The sequence below is a fragment of the Gorilla gorilla genome, chromosome 1 (assembly GCF_029281585.2).
Source record: "Gorilla gorilla gorilla isolate KB3781 chromosome 1, NHGRI_mGorGor1-v2.1_pri, whole genome shotgun sequence".
In the NCBI taxonomy this organism is placed as follows: domain Eukaryota; kingdom Metazoa; phylum Chordata; class Mammalia; order Primates; family Hominidae; genus Gorilla; species Gorilla gorilla.
In genome coordinates, this window is record NC_073224.2 from 130,303,913 (window position 1) to 130,328,853 (window position 24,941).

Below are 24,941 nucleotides of genomic sequence, written 5' to 3' on the forward strand. Positions count from 1 at the left end.
ACCGCCGCTGCTCCTTTACCTTTCGCTTCCTTCTTTCCTCATCGTCCAGATGCTTCTCCTTCTCGGACTTCTTCTTTTTCTTTTCTTTGTGCCTCTCTCGCTCATGGTCTGACCTGTCATCATAGTAACTGGAGTCGTGGCCGGATCCTGAGAGTTCAGTCACTTCACTTCCTCCGACCTTCAGGACTAGCTTTAGAGGTTTCTCCAGGGGCTTGTCGGCATAATCTGCACAGACACAGACCGAGTTCTACCCGCGTGCTCAGGTGCAAACGCCACGCACCCAGATGAGACGTGAAGATGCTAAGACGGAAAGGCCTCCCTAAGGAGTACAGCGGGGCTGCCAACCAGCAGGGAAAGACGGAAGGGAAGACCACAGTGGCGGCATGTCACTGCCTCCTTGTTCTCCCTTCCCCTCCACAGGGAGCTTCAGGTCCCTTTCGAGCCACGGTGTCCTCACCAGAGGCCCTGTGGGATGTTGCTCACATTACTCGTTCAAGAAGATGGATTAAGAGGGACCTGGAACCCCGGAGCCCGATCTCCCTCCTAGAAACCCCCAGCACTTCGGTTCACCCTCGCCTGACTTCCTGCAGGCGCCCGTGCTGCCCGCTGACACCCATGGAGCTGCTGCGGGAGCAAGGGAGAGGAAGGGAAAGGCGGGAGAAAGGGCAGCCCAGCTTCTCCCTGAGCTCCACACAAAAGCCAGCACAGATGCTTCCCTAGTCTGCAGGACCGGGGTGAGTGGGCTTGCAGCCTCGAACGTTCCAGAACCCTCTACCAGGAACGTAAGCGCCTACCCAGGACCCCTCACGTGTGCCCGGTTCCCTGCCCGAAATCCCAGGACCCCCTCCCGCGTGCCCAGAACCCCTCCCTCGTGGCCAGGGCCTCGCCCGGTGCCCAGGACCCCCGTCCGCGTGCCCGGAACTCCTCCCCCGTGCCCGGGACCCCGCCCGCCGCGCGTCACAAAGCGCCGCCGCCTCACCCTCGTAGGACGAGCGCCACTCGGCCTTGTGCTTCTTGCCCATGGCGGCGCCGGCAGCGGGCCCGAGGCGGGGGCTGGGAACAGCTGGCACCCGGTCGGACCTTGGCCGCCACCGCTCCCTGGCCCTGGCTGGCCGCCCGCGCTCGCTGCGCCGAGGTTGCCGAGCTCGCGGGGCCGCGGCAGGAAGTGGCCCTGCCGGGCCCGAGCGCTTCCGGGTCAGGAGGTGGTGCGCCTCGCGCGGCAGATTCGAAGCTAGGGCGGGGCCCGCGGGCTGAGGCAGCGGCTGTGGCGGCGACGCTGGGCGTGAGGTGGCGGCGGCCGCACCCTGGTTGGGTCCCCACTGCTCTCGGGGGCGCCACGGACGAGGCCGTGGGCGACCTGAAGCAGGCGCTTCCCTGTGTGGCCGAGTCGCCAACGGTCCACGTGGAGGTGCATCAGCGCGGCAGCAGGTGAGCCGGACCTGTCCGACACATCCTCTGGGCACCCACCCGCCCCGACCCCAGCGCGTGCACCGAGCCCCGACCCCAGCGCACTGATTCTGATGCGACTGAACCCCAGGGTACTGATCCGGCCCGACTGGACCCCGGCGCACAGGCCGCCGGGCCCCGACCGGATCCTAGCGCAATGACCCGACCCCACCCCAGGGCACTGACCCGGCCGACCCGAGCCCTGCGCGCAGGACCCCAGCTCACAGATTGAGCCCCGACCCGACCTCAGCTCACGGACCTGGCCCTGGCCCTGACCCTGCCCCGGCTGTCCTCCAGTGCATTGATCTGGCCCTGAGTCCCACGTTGGAGAATAGGATGGCTGCGCATTACAGAGAGCTCTAAAGTCTCAGCCGAAAGTTGGGTGGTTATTCTTTGAGCCACTGTTTCTCAGACCCTTTAATTGTTCCCGTTCCTCACGGACTCGATGTTAAATTTTTAGGGTTCAAAGCAAATCCCACTCATTTGTGACCAACTCAGTTCATGGTATGGTGGGGCCTGTGGGCTGTGCTGCTCCCTGGAGTGGGGGGAGCTCAGCGGCGGGGCCAGACCTTCACAGACCCTCCTTATGTCCATGGAGGGTGGATTGAGGTCAGGTGAGACCACCAGCCTCAGAGGGGATGCAGAGGAAGAGACCTTTCCTTTAACAGAATAGCTGTTGACTGGGTATTTTCTAGGTGCTGGAGTTCAGACACGTCAGCATAATTGCACCAGGGCCCAGAGACACCTGCACAAAGCCCCATCACAGCCTGGCAACACCTGTGTAAACACCTTAGTGCTCAGAGACACCTGTACACAGTGCCACCGCAGCCTAGAGACACCCCATGTACAACCACACCTGGGCCCAGAGACGCTAGGCATAATCACACCAGAGCACAGCTGCACCTAGAGGACAGACACCTACGTACAACTGCACCAGAGTTCATAGACACCTGCACACAACCGCACTATGCATGGTGGTCGCTGCTTGTAGGGTGCTGGGATGATTGCAAAGGGGCCACATATCACCTGCCTGGCTCTGAGGAGCCTGTCCAGGAGGGCTCAGAGGGAGGCAGACATTGAATAGGACTTAGAGGGTGACTGCAGTTGATCAGCCCAGTAAGCTGGGACAGTGCATAGCAGGGCACAGAGGTGTGATCCAGGACCAGGTCACTGCTGTAGAAAGGGGAGGTGTTAGGAGGACTGCAGCAAGGGGGGCCGAGGGAAGCCCTGGATACCAAGCTTAAAGCATTAGATTTTCTCAGCACGAATCACAGCTATTGGAGACTTGTTACAATGCAGACCCCAGGCCTGACCCCACAGCTGTGGAACTTCATTAATAATAGTGAAAGCCAACATTATTGGGTGCTTACTATGTGCCAGGTATCGTCCTAAACACTTTGAATGTATTAATGACTTCACAGTAGCCCAGCATAGCGAGAACTCTTACTGTTGTCCCCTTTTTCTAACTGGGAGCTGAGGCACAGCTTCTTCAGGGCACAGCTGGTAGAGGACCCACAGGCAAGGGGTGGCTCTAGATTTGGTCCCAGGCAGGCCAACTACAACCTATCCTGTTAACTACTGGGCTTTCTTATGTATTGTCTGAGTTTTTCAAAACACTTCATTTTAACATTTTGTTTTTGAACTAAGATCATTTATGTGTGTTTTGGCTTCTTTTTTTAGCACTGCAAAGAAAGAAGACATAAACCTGAGTGTTAGAAAGCTACTCAACAGACATAATATTGTGTTTGGTGATTACACATGGACTGAGTTTGATGAACCTTTTTTGACCAGAAATGTGCAGTCTGTGTCTATTATTGACACAGAATTAAAGGTTAAAGACTCACAGGTAAGTTACTAATTTGCCGGACCAAGGAACAGTTAGCTGAATACAAAGGTTGTATCATGAATGTCTTGCCGTTTTCATAGCCTGTTGTCAGAAACAGGTTCACTTCTCTGTTGGTTTGGGTGGCTAGGCAAGTTCTTTTCACTAGCTGTCAGGAGCCAGGTGCTGGGAGTAGGAAGTAGCCCTGATGTCGGGGTGCTCTCAGTATAGCAGTAACAGATTGGAAACCAGGAATGAGAATGCAGTGCTGTACAATAGTGGGCTGCGCTGGTAAGGCCTGTGTGCCATGTCTCATTCTTTCAATCAGCAAATGTTTATAAAGTGCTCAGTGTGTGCTAGGGCCATAGGAGGTGTGGGGCCACAGAGATGAGAAGATGGGCTTGCCTTATAGAATTCCTTTATCTCATCCCATGCATGGCCACCTCACCCACCATCTGAGTTGATGTGTATGGGTTAGAGGAGCTTTGTGTGAGGGCGTGGAGGCATTGGGGCGATTCTGGCACCAGTATAAAAACAACCTGAAACATTCCTAAGGAAGACTTATCACTTACAGTAGTACAATTCCTGTCCTGTAAGAACCAGCTGTGAAGGACAGGCTTGGTACTAAGTTCTGCTCGTGAGGTGGACCTCCCCTGGACCTCCCCATTCATACGTTAGGACTCATGTTTGTGCATGCTCAGAGCTTTGTGCACACTGAGATCTGATAATGCCGTGGTTTTGGCCAGTCTGAGGGAAGGAAGAGCTTCCCACACTGTTGTGGAGGGATGGACACCCTAACTGGAGGGCACGGGCTGCCCAGGGAAAGTTCTAATGTTCTCTGACTGCAGATTCACTTGTAGGAATTTATCGTAGCTGATAATCATGCAATTTTGTAGATCTTTCTGAACAGATGTTTGTTAGATGCTGTTAATAATAGCCAACAATTTGAAATATTTTAACTGTCCACCAGAGGTCAGTTAATAAATGTAGGAATTCCATATATCTACACTATGTACAATATAGCCATTAAGAAGAATGAAATAGATTTCTATCTACCAATGTAAACATTTCTCTGAGTTAATAACAAATGTAAAAAGACACAGTTAGGAAACCGACTGGGCAAGGTGGCTCATGCCTGTAGTCCCAGCACTGTGGGAGAAGGATGGAAGGATCACTTGAGGCCAGGAATTGGAGAATGGCCCGGGGATCATAGCAAGACCCCGTCTCTAAAAAGAGTTTTAAAAAATTAGCCAGTGTGGTGGCGCACACTTGTAGTGTCAGCGACTCAGAAGGCTGGAGGTGGGAGGATCACTTGAGTCCAGGAATTTAATGTTGCTGTGAGCTGTGATCGTGCTGCTGCACTCTAGCCTGGGCGACAGAGCAAGATCCTGTCGCAAAAAATAAGTTAATTAAAAAAAAAAACAAAAAACCTTATGTGATAAAACTCAGTTTTTGGTCACATCTGTGTGAGTGTATTTATATAATAACGTCCCGGAGGCTGGATTTAGGGCACTTTTTCATTCTGTAAGTAAATGTAGGGCCCAAAGAGCAAGGGATGGGTATTAGCTTTCAAAAGAGCCAATCCTCAATCTGAAATAAAATAATAGCCTTCTCATCTAATCTGAGAACTAGCTTTGATTATACTATACATTCAGTTTTTATTTGTAGACCTTAACATCTAATTTGTATGGTTGGAGTTAAGTGAGAGTTGGAAATGTGTGTCGATATTGGCTTTTCCCTCATTTTAGCCCATCGATTTGAGTGCATGCACTGTTGCACTTCACATTTTCCAGCTGAATGAAGATGGCCCCAGCAGTGAAAATCTGGAGGAAGAGACAGAAAACCTAATTGCAGCAAATCACTGGGTTCTACCTGCAGGTATGGGGTGTGATGGGAGTTGAGGGGGAGGCTGAGGTCAGAGGATTGTATACTCCATGCCATGTCAGTTCCCGGGGGGGGGGGGGGAGGTTCTGTTTGTCCATTTGTTTTGTAGGATTTTAGGATGTTTTCTCTCTTATGAAATGGAAAGTATATCACAAAAGAGGAAAGTAGAGATTTCCAGTGTGGGACCATACTGTTCCTTTGGGTGGGTACCTTAGAGTTCATGGCTAACGGAGAGTGCCCATGTGCTCTTCTCACATGCCTGCTTGGTCTGTCCTGCTGAGTGGCTCCTTGTCTGCTTGATGCTTCTCCATGGGCATTGCTGATGGGCTCTAGCAGGCCAAGCCCAGGGCTTCATTCAGTCAGTGTGTGGAGAAACAGGTGGATTTGGCATCTGAACTTGTGTTGAAGCATGGGTAAAAGACAATTGTAAATGGTTATGATCCTAAATTTTATAATGTGTTGTTTACCACCAAAAAAATGATAGTTTAATGAAAACATATTGTGGGGATTATGTTATACATCAATGTAAAATAAATGACAATATCGTAAAGAAGGATGGGAAGTTAAAGTTTTTCTAAAAGACTATTGCGCATGATAATGAGACATAAAGTGTAATTCTTTGACTCCATCCAATTGTCTGCCAGAAGTTACATGTGACTGGCATTTATTTTGCATCTTTGATTTTAATAAAAATCAAAATTTGAAGAAAAATTTGCAGAATTTATACTTTCCTGTAATCAGAATCATAGTCTTGCCTGGAGCAGCACAATGGGAAGCTCAGGCTTAGGCTCAGGGGAGACTGACTGGGGGTGGCTGTAATTGCTTGCCTTCCTGAAATCAGGTCTTTGTTTAATTCTGTCACAGCTGAATTCCATGGGCTTTGGGACAGCTTGGTATACGATGTGGAAGTCAAATCCCATGTAAGTTGCTGTGCCTTTTCCCAGAATGCCCTGTTATTTGAAGAGGAACCATTACTGTTTTGCTTGATACAGATGGGTTTTTGGGAGCCCCTGTCTGCTGGCAGCCCTTGTCCTGGACATCTATCCTCTAGGATTGCTCCAGAGTAGAGCTGGTCTCTGAGGAGCTCCCTGAGGGAGAAGAGGGAAAGGGAGAATGTGAAGGCAACTTAGAGAATTAAACCCTCTGGAGATGGGAGGAGGGAAGGTGAGCAAGCCTGGTCCGCACAAAGGCCGGTGTGTCTTAACCCCTGCACCCTCTTCAACGGGAAGGGTCTTTCCCATGCCAGCAGCTGGCTAGAAGACTATCACTCAGCTGTCCTCTGCATTGATAGTCTGAGACTATCACTCAGACTGCTCCTCTGCATTGTGGCTGTTGTTATTTTGCGAATAATAACTGCTGTACCATTCTAGGGAAGGAGCTTACTCATTACTTGATAAACAAACCCCTTAGTGGTTTTGTTTAATGTTGGCACTTTAAATAAAAGTGATCATTTTGTTGCTCTTCTTATATTTATAATAGTAATAGCCAGTGTTTTTCCTTTTCCCTTTTGGAAGCACCTTCTCTTCTGAAATGAAAGCATTTGGAGGTGATGATCTCTTAGGAGGCGGCCTCGCTCCCTGTGCTCCCTCTTCTCATGTAGGATTAAGCCCTGGGGGAGGGCACATTTCTTGAGGACCTTTGCCTTGTTGGTACCTTTATCAAGCTCTTTTTCTTTTTCTCTATCAGCTCCTCGATTATGTGATGACAACTTTACTGTTTTCAGACAAGAATGTCAACAGCAACCTCATCACCTGGAACCGGGTGGTGCTGCTCCACGGTAAATTATGCAGGCTTTTATTTGACCAGATAAATGGCATGAAATTTAGCCTTTACTTGTACCTTCGTCCTTCTGCAAGGAGTTACCGCTCTTTGTTTTCTGAAGGAGCCACAGCTGTCCTAGAATGTCCCCTCTCTGTGAAGCAGATCCAGCTCGTGACACTTGGGACATTTTTTGTTTGTTTGTTTGTTTTTGTTTTTGAGACAGAGTCTCGCTGTCGACCAGGCTGGAGTGCAGTGGCCCGATCTCAGCTCACTGCAACCTCCACTTCCTGGGTTCCTCCCAGGTTCCAGCAACTCTCCTACCTCAGCCTCCCCAGTAGCTGGGATTACAGGCATGCGCCACCACACCCAGCTAAGTTTTGTATTTTTAGTAGAGACGGGGTTTCACCACGTTGACCAGGCTGGTCTCAAACTCCTGACCTCAGGTGATCCACCCGCCTCAGCCTCCCAAAGTGCTGGGATTACAGGCTTGAGCCACCGTGCCTGGCCCTTGGGGCATTGATTACTCAGCACTTAATCAAGTCTTCCTGTGGGGGGCCACATTCCAAGACATCCTCAGATGCCCCAAACGTGGATAGTACTAAACCTTATGTAGACTATTTTTTCCTACAGACATTCCTATGATAAAGCTTAACTTACAAATTAGGCTTGTAGTACTCAGAGCTTTACTTTGTGAGGAGTAAACTGAAAAAGCCATATTTTAAAGAAATTCTGTCTGGTTCTTCTCAGGAGAAAATACTGATGGTTTGTTGTTTTGTTTTGTTTTGTTGTCAATATCACCGGGTAGAATGGGGACACGGGAATTGAGTGGACTCGAGAGTATGAAACTGTAGCAAAGTGTTAAATAGAAGCTTGAAGGGTACTTGGCTTCTTGAAGTCAGTTAAGATTGCGTGACAAAGTGACCTTAAAACACAATGTTCTTTTAAAGAGCAGACAGGCCCCGCATACTGCCCTCATAGCACAGTCAGAGTAAGCAGCAGGTGTTTTAATTAGTGAAATAAGTTGTTTCTGTTTGGAACCAGTTACGTATTTCCTCTTTAATTCTTGAAAATACCTGCAGAAAATTAGAGTTGTATGTCTCCATTTTCTGTTAGATGCTTTCCTTTTTCCATATTGGTCACCTCGCAGCTTCTGTGAGGCATCGTTTGTAGGGTCCAGCCCCACAGGGTTGGTGGGTTTTCTCCCCATGTGCAGAGACGAGAGAGTGTAGAAATAAAGACACAAGACAAAGAGATAAAAGAAAAGACAGCTGGGCCTGGGGGACCACTACCACCAAGACGCGGAGACCAGTAGTGGCCCCGAATGCCAGGCTGCGCTGATATTTATTGGATACAAGACAAAGAGGCAGGGTAAGGAGTGTGAGCCATCTCCACTGATAGGTAAGGTCACGTGTCCACTGGACAGGGGACCCTTCCCTGCCTGGCAGCTGAGGCAGAGAGAGAGAAGAGAAACAGAGAGACGGCTTACACCATTATTTCTGCATATCAGAGACTTTTAGTACTTTCACTAATTTGCTACTGCTAGCTAAAAGGCAGAGCCAGGTGTACAGGATGGAACATGAAGGCGGATTAGGAGCATGACCACTGAAGCACAGCATCACAGGGAGACAGGCCTCTGGATGACTGCGGGCGGGTCTGACTAATGTCAGGCTCTCCACAAGAGGTGGAGGGGTAGAGTCTTCTCTAAACTCCCCGGGGGAAAGGGAGACTCCCTTTCCCGGTCTGCTAAGTAGCAGGTGTTTTTCCTTGACACTGACGCTACCGTTAGACCACGGTCAGCTTGGCAGCGGGCTTCTTCCCAGACGCTGGCATTACTGCTAGACCAAGGAGCCCTCTGGTGGCCCTGTCCAGGCATAACAGAAGGCTCGCACTCTTGTCTTCTAGTCACTTCTCACTATGTCCCCTCAGCTCCTATCTCTGTATGGCCTGGTTTTTCCTAGGTTATGATTGTAGAGCGAGGATTATTATAATATTGGAATAAAGAGTAATTGCTACAAATTAATGATTAATATTCATATATAATCATATCTAAGATCTGTATCTAGTATAATTATTCTTATTTTATTTATTTTATTATACTGGAACAGCTCGTGCCCTCGGTCTCTTGCCTCGGCACCTGGGTGGCTTGCCGCCCACATCATGCTAGGGGACGCTTGGCAGGCAGGCGTGCAAGAAGAGTGCTGGCCTCTGCCTCTTCTAGTATGGGGTATGAGCCCACTGAGAATTGTCTTAGGAAAGAGGGTGGTTCTGGGGGCAACAAGAATAACACATGACCCCTCCACCTCCATTTATCAAGAAAGGTGTGTTTGATCTCTGAAAGGTACCTTGATGAGTGGATTTCATAAAGGAAGAGTGGGGACAAGGACAGGTGTCAGCAAAGATGTAGGCTAGAAAATGCAATGTTCATTCCCGATGCTAAGTGAGACTGTAGGCCGAGAAGCTGGGAGCAGTGCTGGGGGTGGGGAGGCGATGGAGGCTGAGACCAGAAATACGAAGTTGAGTACAAATAAGAAAGAGGGGGAGACGTAAGTGTATTGGTAATATTTCATAGCATTTAAGTTTCTAAGCAGACTTCATTGTAGTAATAACATTAATAGCTTTTAACTGTATTCCTTATATTTTATGGATAATGGAAGTTACTATTGTTTTAAGAAATTTGTTGTAGCACTGACTTAAAAATATATTTGCTTGGATCTTTGTCACAGGTCCTCCTGGCACTGGAAAAACATCCCTGTGTAAAGCGTTAGCCCAGAAATTGACAATTAGACTTTCAAGCAGGTAACTTTCGGTAATCTGTGAGAGGAGAGCCATGGGAATGGGATTTATAACAGGAGGTTGTTTTTTTTTTTTTCTAAATCATTTTACGCAAATAATAGATTCCTCTCCACTGTAAGTCACTTGATTCCTCTGTATTCAGCATAGTTTTGAGTTATGATTTCAGTCTTTTAAGATTTGAGACTTACTTGATTGCCAGCACATGATCTCTGCTGGTGAATTGCACTTCAGAAGACTATACTTTCTCCCCTTGCTGGATGCAGTGTTCGTCTCTAATTACGGATTTGTCTTTTCCTCTTGAGTTCTGTCTGTTTGGGGCTTATGGTTTTCATCACATTTGGAAAATACCTGGTCATTGTTTCCTCACTGAATTTCCTTGACAATACCTGGTCATTGTTTCCTCACTGAATTTCCTTGACCCTCCCCTTTATCTGGGACTCTGTCTGTTTTCATGTTAGACTGTTTGATGTTGTTCCACAGGCCACTTCTGTGCTTTTTCTTTTTTTTTTTTCAGTTCTTTAGAAATATGTTTTATTCGAAAGTTTCTATTGCCGTATTTTAAGTTGACTGATTTTCTACATCATCTAATCTGCTTTTAATTCCATTCAGTGAAGTTGTTATGTCTGATAGTGTATTTTTCTGCTCTGAATGTTCTATTTGATTCTTTTTATACTGTTTTTTCATTATGTTCTCGTTCACGTCTTGAACAACCCCATAATAGCTGTTTTAATGTTCTGTCTGCTAATTCCATCATGATTGTCATTTCTGATTGTGTTTCTATTGACTGGTTTTTCTTCTGGTTAGGGGTCACATGGTTTTGCTTTGTTGGCATGTTAGGTAGTGTTTGATTAGCTGCTGAACATTGTGATCTGAAGTGTGTGGATTGTGTGTTCCTTTAGTGAGTGTTAGATTTTGTTCCGTTAGGCATTTCCATTACTTGTGATTTGGTGTGATCCTTTGAGGTTTGGTTTTTTTAAGCTTTGACTGGGAGGGGTTTAGGTTTGGTCTTAACACTCAATTGTGGTCCTCTGGGGTCTCCACTGAGTGTGCTGAAGGATCCGTGGGCACTCTCCACTCTGGCGGTCGGAGTGTGCACTCCTCTCAGCCTGTGTGAGGTCCAGGAGCCCTTCAGCTCACAGACCACGGGCGCCCTTTACATAGCTGCAGGGAATGTCCCCTGCTCACACACACCTGAGTATTCATCCAGGACATCGGGGGCGCCATGAGGATCCTGGGCACTCCTTCTGAGGTATTTCTTCATATTTCCTTCCCCTCTGGAATTCTGTTCTGCAGCCTTCAGTCACTTCAGACTCCCTGAACTCCAATCTCTGTCTCCTCGACTCAGCGAGTGGCTGTGCTCCACTTGGGCTCCCTCCCGTGCCTGTGGTTGGAAGATGCCTCCCGGCAGAAAGTTAGAGCATTTGTAGAGAGGGTCCCTGGTCTTCCGACTCAGGAGTCCCAGCCCTCACTGCCCTGTGTACAGCAACCTTACCAGATGTCATTTCATCCATTTTGCCTTAAATGAGGTTTTCTCATTTAAGATTAGATGGTAAATCTGCTTCCTGTTACTCCAGTATGACTAGCGGAAATCCTGTGAGGTTTAATTTCGTATACATAATTTTTGTTCTTCAAAAATGTCTTGTAAATGTTTTTACATAGGGAAATTGCTTTATTTTGACCCCTTAGCTTATGTTTAGCAACTTGCCCTTTGCTTTGACATATTGAAATACATGTGTGTTTTCAAGATCTCTAGGGGCATGCCAGCATGGCGGCTCAATGCCTGTAATCCCAGCGCTTTGGGAGGCTGAGGCAGGTGGATCATTTGAAACCAGGAGTTTGAGACCAGCCTGGCCAACATGGAGAAACCCTGTCTCTACAAAAAAATACAAAAAATTAGCTGGGAGCACATGCCTGTGGTCCCAGCTGCTTTTGAGGCTGAGGTGGGAGGATCACCTTAGCCCAGGAGGTCCAGGCTGTGGTGAGCCTGGGTGACGGGAGTGAGACCCTGCCTCCAAAGAATAACCAAAAAAGATCTCTAGGGGCAGAGAGGGAAACACAAGAGAAGGAAAATGTTATTATAAGGAATATAGCTTTTTCCAGTACAAAGATCTGGAAATATGCATTGGTTTTATGGCTTAGAAATGGCAAAAAGAAGTCTTAGCAAGCCTTTGTTCCTCACTCTATCAAAGAATCAAAATGTTTTATAATTAATTTTGTTTAATATTCAACCCAGTCTATATTTTGTTAGATTGTCTGTATCCCTCCACTGTTTTAATAAACAGTATCAGTAAACGGTCTCTCTCTTTTTTACGTGGAATGCCAGTGATGCTTCTTGAACGTAATTCTTTTTCTTTTGTGGACTTTTGACATGGAAGCAACTGAAAAGAGGACCTGGAAGTCAGTTTCTCTCTGGCCTCAGTCTTGTTCTCTGGTGATTTAGTCAGCAGCTAAGCACGCCCAGATCTGTCTGCGGGCTTCTGAATGGATAGAGGAGTGTTTCTGGGTTCCGGTCAGTCTGTGTGTGTTAAGGTTAACTTTGGGCCACCTGAGCATTCCTGGGCTCTGGGGTCTGTGCTGTTTAGGGTTCTGTGGAAGGAGGGGAAAATGCTCAGCTCCTGCCAAAAGCTCTTGATGCTTCTATTTTGTTTTGTTTTCTATCTTATGTTAGTACTGCTAATATTTTTAAACATAGAAATATAATTTGTAAATAGATATAAAATGGGAGTTTTTACTCTTTAACTCAATTGATACAGTCTAGAACTACTGATTGAATCTTGTTAGACTTTTTCATAATTATTTAGTACACGGAGGGCTGGATTCCTGAATTCTTTGTCAGTAATTGTAATTCCCCCGATGCTGGGCACTTGAGATGTTGCATTCAAGACGCATGAATGGCTGCCGCTGAGGATCCACAGGACCAATTAGTAATTCTCTCAACTCCTTTTTTCTATCTCAGGTACTGATATGGCCAATTAATTGAAATAAACAGCCATAGCCTCTTTTCTACGTGGTTTTCGGAAGTAAGTATTAAATATTAATTCTAATTGTCTGGATTGTATAGCTGAAAAAATGTCTTGTATGTTAGGCAAATCCTCCTCCAGAAGCTTCAGGAGAGAACTGAGTGGGAAGGGTGTGTGAGGATTGGGGCTGACTGTGAGCAGAGAAGGTTCCGGAGCTGGGGCCCATGGGGACCCTCCCTTGGTTCTCCCCAGACCTATGACTGGGTGGGACAGGACAATCGATGGACTCTCAGAAGGGCAGGGCTGGCACTTAGGGGACTGCAGCCCTGCCATGCATGTCCTTGGTGCTCATGCGCCCTAGCACTGTCTGTGAGCTGAGGGGGTCAGACAAGGTGATGTCACATGTGATTCTTACCTCTGAGGAGCTGTGCCCAAGTCACCTGGCATCCGCACATCCCTCTGGTGAGGTGAGGTGGGACCAGGCACGCTGGGCACAGGAGAGCCTGTGAGGAGTGCATCCCAGCCTGTTTGCATCTGTGGTCTGCCTCTTTTCCTCATCAGAGAGGACACACAGGTAAAGCAGAGGTACAGGTCACCCTCACTGTGCCGCCCCGGGCAGGTCAGGTGTGGTCTCAGGTCTCAGCACCCTGGCATTCAAAGCAGAGGGGAAGAGTGTTAGGCTGACCTCCTCCCATGCTGCCCTAGCTTCTCTGATTTAGGGAGCTTTCTGAGGGGCCGTCAGGAGACAGTGGGCTTGTGGGGACAACTGGGGCAGCAGGCCACGTCAGGGTCCCCCTGTGCACCTGGCAGTGTGGTCCCTGCACGTTGACACTAAAAGGGTGTTTGGGTTCCAGAGTGGCAAGCTGGTAACCAAGATGTTTCAGAAGATTCAGGATTTGACTGATGATAAAGACGCTCTGGTGTTCGTGCTGATTGATGAGGTAGGCATTTCCAGATAAGGAAATTCATGACAGAATTGCCTTTTGCCATTGTGGGGGCACAGCCTACTCCTGATGCTCCTAGCTTTCCCCTCCTACAGCCGGGCTGCCCTCTATCCCTCCCTGCACTGTGCGCCTTTCCACCTTGCCGCAGCATCCGCAGGCTAGGCACGGGAACACCCATTCATTCATCTTTTTCACGTGCTCAGGGGGACGTATCCCCATAGCTGCCTGTGAAGTGCCAGGCCCTGTCCTTTTTGACCCCATTGCTCCCTCCCAATGGGTGGAGTCTCACAGCCGCCCGAAATGCCTGCAGGGCGGGCACCGAGCCATCAGATGCCATCCGTGTGGTCAATGCTGTCTTGACCCAAATTGATCAGATTAAAAGGTAACCAGGACATGCAGCAATTTTCCCTGAGAAGTGATGAGAAGTTTGTCCCAAAGAAATGCGTGATACTTGTACAACCCTAGATCTTAGTGCCCAGCTCTTTCACCGGAAAGTGCATTTGGCATTGAGTATCGACTCCTTTTCCACATTGGAAGCAGCATATCACAAATGCTTTTTAAAGAAACTGTTTTTAGTGTATTAAAAATGTAAAAGAAGGCCAGGCATGGTGGCTCACACCTGTAATCCCAGCACTTTGGGAGGCCGAGGCAGGCGAATCACAAGGTCAGTAGATTGAGACCATCCTGGCTAACACGGTGAAACCCTGTCTCTACTAAAAATACAAAAAATTAGCCGGGCGTGATGGCGGGCGCCTGTAGTCCCAGCTACTCGGGAGGCTGAGGCAGGAGAATGGTGTGAACCCAGGAGGCAGAACTTGCAGTGAGGCGAGATCATGCCACTGCACTCCAGCCTGGGTGACAGAGCAAGACTCCGTCTCAGAAAAAAAAAATGTGAAAGAAAACTCAGGCATGGTAAGCATTTTACGTAGCACAGAAAAGCATAAAATGAAGAACTGCTACATTCAGGCCTTATCCCACCCACTTCTCTCCTATCCCACCCACTGTCAGCACCAACTAGTGCTGCTCGTAGGTGAATGGTTGTCCCCTGCTCACCCTGCTGGCCCAGGACAGACAGCTTCGTGTGCAGATGGTCCACGTCTCCACAGCCCAGCCTCACAGGGCCAGGGCCTGTTGTCATTGTAGCCCAAGTTTATCAAGCTTAAGGAGCGACAGCTGCTGGCCCAACTCCCAAGGAAGTGATGGGCGAGCCAGAACCTGCCTGTCCCTGTGTGGTGCTCAGCCAGGACTCAGGTTCCTTCTATGAAATGCTCTTTCTGTCCTCAGGGTGCCTGGGGAGTCCCTGGCATTCTCAGAAGCTGGATTGTTGAGTGTGGGGTGACAGCAGGCTGAACTGTGCAGAGGAACGTTTTGTCCAGGCCATCACCACTGTCTCACCACAGAGAGCGTATCTGGCTTCCTGAGAAGCGCTCGTTTTGGGGTCAACTGCAGGAATGTGTGCCAAGACCAGCTCGGTCAGGGAGACCCTAACCCAGCGGCGCTAGAGGAATTAAAGACACACACACACAAATATAGAGGTGTGAAGTGGGAAGTAGGGGTCACACAGCCTTCAGAGCTGAGAGCCCCTAACAGAGGTTTACCCACGTATTTATTAACAGCAAGCCAGTCATTAGCATTGTTTCTATAGATATTAAATTAACTAAAAGTATCCCTTACGGGAAACGAAAGGATAGGCCGAATTAAAGGAATAGGTGGGGCTAGTTAACTGCAGCAGGAGCATGTCCTTAAGGCACAGATCGCTCATGCTATTGTTTGTGGCTTAAGAATGTCTTTAAGCGGTTTTCCACCCTGGGCGGGCCAGGTGTCCCTTGCCCTCATTCTGGTAAACCGACAACCTTCTAGTGTGGGCGTTATGGCCATCATGAACATGTCACAGTGCTGCAGAGATTTTGTTTATGGCCAGTTTTGGGGCCAGTTTATGGCCAGATTTTGGGGGGCTTGTCCCCAACAAGTGTGCAGGTCCTGGAGGGGGGCCTCCCCTGCCTCTGGCTTCCTTCTCCTCTTGTCCACTTCCTCCCCCACCTGGCTTGTCTCTCAGTCTACTGCAATCTGGCTCCTGCCCCCGCCGCAGCCCAGCAGCCCCGCATTCACATGAGTGTTCCCTTTTCTCTTTCTGGAACTTTGCACAGCGCTGACACCCTGATGGCCCCTTCCCTGAATCTCTTTGTGCCTCCCTCCCCGGCCTCCATTCTCCTGTCTCCCCGGTTTATGCTGCTGGCGTCTCTCTGCAGGGAGGTGTCTACACAGCCTGTCTGTGGCCTTCTCTCCTGGCGTGTGCCCCTTCAGCATAGCTCAGGGTTCTGTGGGGGGAATCCCAGACCTGCACATCCACCTGTGACCAGACATCAGGCTTAGATGCCCGGGATGCCAGGCACACTCCCACACTGCTCACTGGGCCCCAAATCCCTAACTTCCTGGGATTCCACATGACGCTGATGGCCTCGCTGTGCACCTGCCACTCAAACCAGAGGATGGAGGCCACCGTGACTTCTCCCTGTCAGTCACAAGGGGGTGTGGCTCAGGAAGAAACAAGGAGACACGCTTGCCTCTCTTGCCTTCATTCCCTCGTGCTCCTGGTTCCAGCCCCTCTCTAGAGGACTCTTTCTGTCCCCCACCAGTCCTGTCCACTCCCGCATCTCTGGATTGTCAGCCCCTGGGTCGTGATCTGCAGGCCTAGGCCTCCCTCTGGCCCTTCCTGCAGCCCCACCCTCCTGGTGCTGGACTGAGCAGCTGTGAGTTCACCCAACCTGTGTGCCTTGTTCCTCTGCCGGGGACCCACAGGCTCCCTGTCCTGCCTCTGCTTAGCTCACCCCGGCGCGCAGGCACAGGGCCTGCCCTCCGTTGGCCAGGGTCTAGGTGAAGTTGACCTTCCCCAGGCAGCAGTGGTAGCACTGCCACATGTGCAGCCACGCCCCCCAGGCCTGTGCAGCATGCTCCCTGGGGGCACCTTGTGCCCGCTCTGCTGGCTCATGCTGGGTCCTTGGGGGACATTGGTCAACAGACCAGACAACAGGGGCTCTCTCTATGGAGTTTAGATGCTAGAGGGGAGAGCAGATCATGAACATGGGAAGTAACCCAGCTCTAGAGTATGTCTGGGGATGATGAGTGGCCATGCCCAGGTGGTGGTGGGCACCAGAGCCCACGGTAGGTGGCACAGTCAGGAACGCCATGCGAAAGTGAGATCCTTGCTAGGCCGGGCGCAGTGGCTCACGCCTGTAATCCCAGCACTTTGGGAGGCCGAGGCGGGCGGATCACGAGGTCAGGAGATCGAGACCATCCTGGCTAACACGGTGAAACCCCGTCTCCACTAAAAATACAAAAAATTAGCTGGGCACGGTGGTGGGCGCCTGTAGTCCCGGCTACTTGGGAGGCTGAGGCAGGAGAATGGTGTGAACCGGCGAGGCGGAGCTTGCAGTGAGCCGAGATAGCACCACTGCACTCCAGCCTGGGCGAAAGAGCGAGACTCCGTCTCAAAAAAAAAAAAAAAAAAGGAAAGTGAGATCCTTGCCAAGGTTGAAGGCAGTGAGGGAATGAGCCAAGTGGGGCTGTAGGAGAATTCCCGGAAGGCCCGGAAGGCCAAGGAGCAGCGAGAGCAAAGGCTGGGGGGTCTGCGTGGCATGTGTTGGCACAAGGCCGCTTTCCTTCCTGTTGGCAGCCTGCTGGCCATCGTCCTGCCAACCTCCTTGCCAGATAGGGCAGGATAGAATTGGGTCACCGACAGCCGTGATGACTGTGGTGCTTGCTTCTTGGCCACAACAGGCATTCCAATGTTGTGATTCTGACCACTTCTAACATCACCGAGAAGATCGACGTGGCCTTCGTGGACAGGGCTGACATCAAGCAGTACATTGGGCCGCCCTCTGCAGCAGCCATCTTCAAAATCTACCTCTCTTGTTTGGAAGAACTGATGAAGGTACCTTTTTTTTTTTTTTTCCTCTTGATACAAATGGATTTCTTATATGTTCTTAATTAATTAAGATAGCTTAAAATAAGCTCGTTCCAGTACGGAGGATTTCAACATATGCATTAACTCCCTTCTTAAATTGAAAACTAGTTTTGTATGTGACAGATTGAGCTGATAGTTGAAACTAGGGCCACTGACTCAATATTTTTGTTCTTTTGGCACAATACAGTCATCATTGTTCACTATTTGAGGTACCAGTCAGTGTAGGGGATGCCAGTGACCGGCTGTGCTCACCTGGCTGGCTGCACAAATCTTAGTTCTCAGCTTACCCCGGGCTTTTCCAATGCCCTGCCTCTCGGGGGCCTGTATCCTTACCTGAAAGAGGAAACATCATGGGCGTAGTATGGGCCTGGTTTTGGTCACGGGGTCCACGTGACGTCACGTTCTTGAGTCGCCTGTTGTGATGATAGGCAGGAACACTGTTGCCGTGGGCAGAGTGACACGTGCGGGTTGTGTGTGTGAGTCAGGAAGGCCGTCGCCACGGGCAGAGTGACGCGTGCGGGGAGTGTGTGTGAGTCAGGAAGGCCGTCGCCACGGGCAGAGTGACGCGTGCGGGGAGTGTGTGTGAGTCAGGAAGGCCGTCGCCACGGGCAGAGTGACGCGTGCGGGGAGTGTGTGTGAGTCAGGAAGGCCGTCGCCACGGGCAGAGTGACGCGTGCGGGGAGTGTGTGTGAGTCAGGAAGGCCGTCGCCACGGGCAGAGTGACGCGTGCGGGGAGTGTGTGTGAGTCAGGAAGGCCGTCGCCACGGGCAGAGTGACGCGTGCGGGGAGTGTGTGTGAGTCAGGAAGGCCGTCGCCACGGGCAGAGTGACGCGTGCGGGGAGTGTGTGTGTGAGTCAGGAAGGCCGTCGCCATGGGCAGAGTGACGGGTGCGGGGAGTGTGTGTGAGTCAGGAAGGCCGTCGCCACGGGCAGAGTGATGCGTGCGGGGAGTGTGCGTGAGTCTGGAACGCCATCGCCATGGGCAGTGACGCTGCGGTGTGTGTGAGTCAGGCTAGCAGGGACCTGCCCCATGCTTGTGTTTCTGCTGCTCTAGCCCCTGTGGGAACAGACCTGTCCCAGACAAATCATCCTGCAGGGGCCTTTGTTTAGGGTAGTTGGGCCGTAACCAAGCAAACCAGTGAATGGGGATTTAAACAGTGATGAGTTTAATGCAGTTGTTGCCACCTGCTGGTACCACAGAGTAGGGGTGTTAACAAGGATGGCACACCCTGCTGTGGTTGCGGACGGGAGAACTGGTCTCAGCCATGGACCCACTTGGCCTGCCCGGGTCAGCACTGTCCAGGCATGGTTTTCTTGGGGGTTGGGGAAAGGAGACGGAGCTCTGTGGAGCTTTGCCTGGAGAATGCCAGTGTGTGTTGGAGGTTCTCACGCACCTTCAGTGTGGGTTCCAGCCCTCACAGTGTGACGTTTATACACTTGTACACTCATGCTGTGAATCCAGGGGATGTTTAAAGTGTTAGCTAAGAGGGATGGACTTTTTCTGGGACAGTGTAGGACAGGGGTAGTTTTTTGTTTGTTTGTTTGTTTATTTTGAGACACAGTCTCACTCTTACCTAGAACTGGAGTGCAGTGGTGCGATCGCAGCTCACTGCAACCTCCGCCTCCTGGGTTCAAGCGATTCTCGTGCCTCAGCTTCGTGAGTAGCTGGGATTACAGGTGCATGCCACCACACCTGGCTAATTTTTGTATTTTTAGTAGAGAAAGGGTTTCATCATGTTGGCCTGGCTGGTCTCAAACTCCTGACCTCAAGTGATCCGCCCACCTCAGCCTTCCAAAGTGCTGAGGTTACAGGCGTGAGCCACCATGCCCAGTGATAGGGGTAGTTTCTTATTTTAGGCAGTTTATATGAAATTAAGACATGCAGATGTCACAGTGGATATTGAACTGTTCTCGAAAGCTCAATATCCCCCAAAGCACAAGCACAAACTGTCTTAATTTTGCTCACACCCCTCAACAAACCTCCAAAATGTTCAGACAATGCTATTTTCTTCCTTCTCCTCGTTCCTGAGTCAGAACGGTTCGTATTAGAATTCAGTCATAGTAAGTCAGTGTGCGCACCTGACTGTTGGCAAGGCTGCTTGGAAAAGCATGACTTCCAGACAAATGATCTCTGAGGGGAACTTCTGGTGCCCAGCTCCTCGGTCAGTCAGACACTGTCATGCTGCCAAACAAGCCTCACCTTTAAAACAGACAAACTAGGATCCTGCTTTGGAAGTCAGTGGAAGTCCTGGCTCTAAGTCCCAGCTCTGCCCACTGTGGGTTTTGACGTCTCCGAAGGTGGCATAACAGACTGGACTGGGTGCCTCCAGGTCCCTTCCCTTCCTGACACACAGGGAGGAAAAGTTTTGGCTCGAAACACAGAAGAGGCTATGTTGCTACTGGTTTCTGAGGCATGTTCCGTTATTTGTATTTGTTTGAAAAAGCAGAATGTGTACGCTGAGAGGCATGAGAGAGCGAGCTTGTTCCCTAGTGCAGCTGTGCATCTTGAGTCGTCACCGTCTGGATTTCTGTGAGATGTGGCGTGGTTGACGTTTGACCTGCAGGTGCTGTCCCTCTTGCTGACGGTGCCTACGCTCAGGCCTCTGTGGACTCAGCTAACCGCCTGTACTTCTGTCTCCCCAGTGTCAGATCATATACCCTCGCCAGCAGCTGCTGACCCTCCGAGAGCTAGAGATGATTGGCTTCATTGAAAACAACGTGTCAAAATTGAGCCTTCTTTTGAATGACATTTCAAGGTGCAAATTGACCTCATTTTTGTAATCAAGAAGAATCCATTTGTGATATTAACTAGGGAGTCATTGTTTCCTTTGAGGAGACCAGGGAGGGCCCTGGGTGTGAACTCTCAACACAGTATAGTTGTGAACATGCATGTACACACACGTGTGTGTGTGTGTGTGTGTGTGTGTGTGTGCATGTGAGTAGAAACACGCAGCACAGCCACCTCCTTCCAAAGGAGATGTAACCCTTGCTCAGGGAGGGCGCTGGCTCACGTGCTGGAAGCCTGCAACCCTACGGCTGACGACACTTACAAGGATTCGCAGAGTCCACAGAAAGGAAATGGCTTTGGGGGTCCAGGGAGGGTGGAAGGGAAGGTAGGAAAATCAAACGATGCCTTGAAGGATAGAATTTGGTTCCAGCTGGAGAGAAATCAGGAAGGCTGTTGGAGCAGTGTGTTCAGGTGACCGTCTAGTGGGTTGCAGTGTGGAGGCTGGGGAGGTGCCGGAGAGGCGGGGAGTGGAATGGACAGAGCCTCGGGTTTCTGGCCAGAGTTTGAATTTTATTTTGAAGTTGGCAAGAATGTGGAAGGCTTTAAACAAGGGATAACATGAAGAATGTAGTATTTTTTAAGGATTTGGATTATCTGTTGAAGAGATTTAAATCAGTTAAGATGGGAACGAAGAACAGTTCAGAGACTTCTACAAAAATTGAAGATGTGAACCCACCCATTATTTGGGGACTCTGTGCCTACTGACCATGTGACCGCTGCGTCGTGCCCTACGCCTGGTTCTCCCAGGCAGGTGATGCCTTCCCTGAGCGCAAGGATGCTGGCCCTGGGGCAGAGGCTCCCGGGCAGGTGATGCATTCCCTGAGCGCAAGGATGCTGGCCCTGGGGCAGAGCACACAGGTGTGCCTTGGGTGTGCTTCAGAGCCGCGAGGACACTGCCTCCCAGAGCAGGAGCTGAGAATGGGGAGAGACCGGCCCCATACGAGAGGCCAGGGGCAAAGGGACATTCAGAGGGCAAGGCTCAGGAGACCAGTGAGGGGCAGGAAGTGCCCTGTGAACCCAAGGGTGTGCCTGGGATGCCTCGGCTTGTGTTCCCAGGGATGCCTCGGCCAATGAGGAAAATTAGTCCTGAAACGTGTGATTGTATAAATTGCTGTCTCTGAACTGGGTTTTCTTTACACAGGAAGAGCGAGGGCCTCAGCGGCCGGGTCCTGAGAAAACTCCCCTTTCTGGCTCATGCGCTGTATGTCCAGGTGAGTCTCCACTGCTGTCCTCCAGCACCCGCCCTGTCCACAGGTCTCAGCCTCGCCGGAGATTCCGCTTAGTAGCCCTGGGGTATCAGCCTCATTTTATCTCAGTTTCTAAACCACAGGGTCCTGGGGCCGGAGGAGGAGCTGACCTTGGCACCGAAACACAGGGGCTGTCTTGAGTCCTTTGGGAGGAGGCAGCTGTGCCACATGCCTCTGCTCACATGCATGCATGCACACACATGCACGTCTGCCTCTGTGGTGTGCTGAGCTCGTGGCCAGGGCCCTCGCTGGCCTCACCAGAGGTTTGTGCTCTTTCAGTCTGGGTTCAGCTCACATAGAACAGTGACCTGGATCCACAGCCTCACCCACTGGGTGCTGGGCCTGTTGCAGACGCTTCGGCCCGGGGCACTCACCCCTCCCCTGCACTGTCCCCAGCAGCCGGTTGGGGTAAGGACTCAGTGTCTGGCAGAGCAGATACACTTACATCTGAGAAGAGAAAACCCCCATCTTGGAATGTTTCCTTTCAAATCAGAAGTGACTCAGGCTCTGTCTGATCAGTAGCAGCCTCTGTGCTGGACACAGTGCTCAGCACAGAGGTGACAGTGGCCATGGATCATGAGTGGGAGCCTTTTGATGCAGGGGAGGTGACAGCTCTAGGCACTGGGCCATGGGAATTCTCTGGTTATAAGCCTGGGACATAGGGTGGGCCCTCCAGGGTCTGCTCCCTACAGCTTCTCATCCTTCTCAGTGTGTGGGTGGCTGCCTTGGTGCTCCCCTGCCCACCCCCACAGCTGTTTCTGACATGCAGGACATGGCGGGGGGGGGGGGGTCACGTAGCCATCTTGTTCGCCTTTTCTGAAGTAAAGAGCTTGGCTGATGTGCGTCCTGGACGTGTGTGGTGCGCACTCACTGCTCACCTCATCAGCTACCACCCCCTTCTGTGCTATCTGCACTGTGGGTGGCGGCAGGGGCTGTGGATGCCAGATGGCCCCACCAAACGTGAGTTGAGCCCCTCCAGCAATGACCGTGTACCCTCTAGGCCCCCACTGTCACCATAGAGGGGTTCCTCCAGGCCCTATCTCTGGCAGTGGACAAGCAGTTTGAAGAGAGAAAGAAGCTTGCGGCTTACATCTGATCCTGGGCTTCCCCATCTGGTGCTTTTCCCATGGAGAACACACAACCAGTAAGTGAGGTGGCCCCACACAGCCGTCTCCCAGGGAATCCCTTCTGCAAACCAAACGTTACTTAGACTGCAAGCTAGAAAGCCACCAAGGCCAGGCTTTGTTAAAAGAAGTGTATTCTATTTATGTTGTCTTCCTTATGTCACTCTTACCTAGAGCTGGAGTGCAGTGGTGCGATCGCAGCTCACTGCAACCTCCGCCTCCTGGGTTCAAGCAATTCTCGTGCCTCAGCTTCGTGAGTAGCTGGGATTACAGGTGCCTGCCACCACACTTGGCTAATTTTTGTATTTTTTAGTAGAGGCATGGTTTCACCATGTTGGCAAGGCTGGTCTCGAACTTCTGGCCTCAAGTGATCCATCCACCTCTGCCTCCCAAAGAGCTGGGATTTAGGCATGAGCCATCATGCCCAGCCTTCTTTTCAATTTTAAAATAAATCCTGCAGTTTACATTTCCACACACTGATTCCATAGCCCATTAATGGGTTCAGCACTGCAATGTAAAAATTCTGCCTTGCTCAATTCTTGTCATTCAGCCAAATCCTCAAAGAGAACTCGTAGGTCTCACTCCACTAGACAGAATATAATAATAAGTAAAAACTGAAACTTGGCCGGGCATGGTGGCTCATGCTTCTAATTCCAACACTTTGGGAGGCTGAGGAGGGTGGATCACCTGAGGTCAGGAGTTCAAGACCAGCCTGACGAACATGGCGAAACCCTGTCTCTACTAAAAATACAAAAATTAGCCACACATGATGGCACGTGCCTATAATCCCAGCTACTCGGGAGGCTGAGGCAGGAGAGTCACTTGAACCCGGAAGGCGGAGGTTGCAGTGAGCTGAGATCACACCACTACACTCCAGCCTGGGTGACAGAGTGAGACTCCATCTCAAAAAAAAAAAAAAGAAAAGAAATAATAATAAAAAAACTGAAACTCAGGAAGAGATGATATATGAATACTTTTTTATGCTACCCTTGATGCTGGCATGAAATTCTAAAAAGAAATCTTTCCCAACAAACCAGTCTGGGAAAAATGTAACAGGGAGAGGAGAATGTAATAAAACACAAACTAATCCTTTTCACTTTCTACTTCAGAGTTTTGTTGATCAGATATTGAGCATGTTTCTAGAAATGCCTTAAGGTATAACCAGGTGTGGAATCAACTTCAGGGAATTAGGGATAATAAGTTGGGCCATGGTTACAATCACCACCCTTCCTTTGTAATTCCATTTGACTCTTTCCTTTTCTTCTGATCCTTTTTGGAAGAACACATAATATTTCTTTTGTCTTTTTCTCATTTTTTATTTTAACCAACAAAACAAGCAGCAGTGACATCATATTTCTTTGTAAAAGCTCATTCCTATCCTAGCCAAGGTGACCCAGCAACCTCTAGTGACTGTCGAGAACTCCAGATTGGAGAATTGACTCTCCCTTCTCTCTAACTTATTGAAAGAGACTTTGTGCGTGGGTTCTAGTTTCAGGGTTGTCAATTGCAAGTCATGTGGCTTTAGTTAAGTCAGCCCTGTGGCATCACTGCTCCTCTGTTGTAAAAGGCAGAACTGGATGTGGATGCTGTCTGAGGTCCTTCCTGTATCTCACCTCCAGGGTTCTTCCCATGGCCCTGCGCACCCTTCCCTAAGAGATGGGGACATGGAGTTGTAAGGGAGTGGGTTTCTCTGCAAAAGGTCCTTTCCTTCTGCAGCCTTCTGTTTCTGAGCTTTCATGGTTGATGCTGAGAACATCCTCACTGAGGGGTGTGAAAAGCCATTACTCTGCTCCAGACACTGGGGATCAGGAGGAAAGGGGCTGCTGGTTGGGCAGAGCTAGGATCCCTATATCCTTCACCTCAAGCTGACTGGAAGTTCAGGGGTGTTTATTTTTCACTTGCGGATGGCACTTGCCTCTTCACTCAGCCTGAGGCTCACCCTTCAGCTCATCCTCCTAGCAGGAGCTCAGTTTGCCCCTGGGCTATCACCACTTAACAGTCCCTCTAGACTCAGCCATCAGCAGGACCTGACAAAGATGCCCATTTGATCTTTCCTTCTCTCTCTCCTACAGATACTAAATGCTGCTGGAACAATGAAAAGAAAGAACGGATGTCACAAAAAGCATTTTCATTTGATGAATAGAACTAAAAGAGCAAAGCAATTGAAAGCTCAACACAACACAGGAGGGATCCATGGCTGAGGATTGTA

At 50.0% G+C, this 24,941-nt stretch overlaps 1 protein-coding gene and 1 pseudogene across 1 annotated transcript in view; one reads left to right on the plus strand and one right to left on the minus strand.

The window, feature by feature from the left end:
- The window catches only part of GSTM2 (glutathione S-transferase mu 2), a 1,178,915-nt gene that overhangs the window by 1,069,181 nt on the left and 84,793 nt on the right, over window positions 1-24,941 (minus strand). The gene's annotated exons all lie outside the window — the stretch shown is intronic.
- On the plus strand, window positions 298-24,930 carry LOC129532564 (pachytene checkpoint protein 2 homolog; annotated as a pseudogene).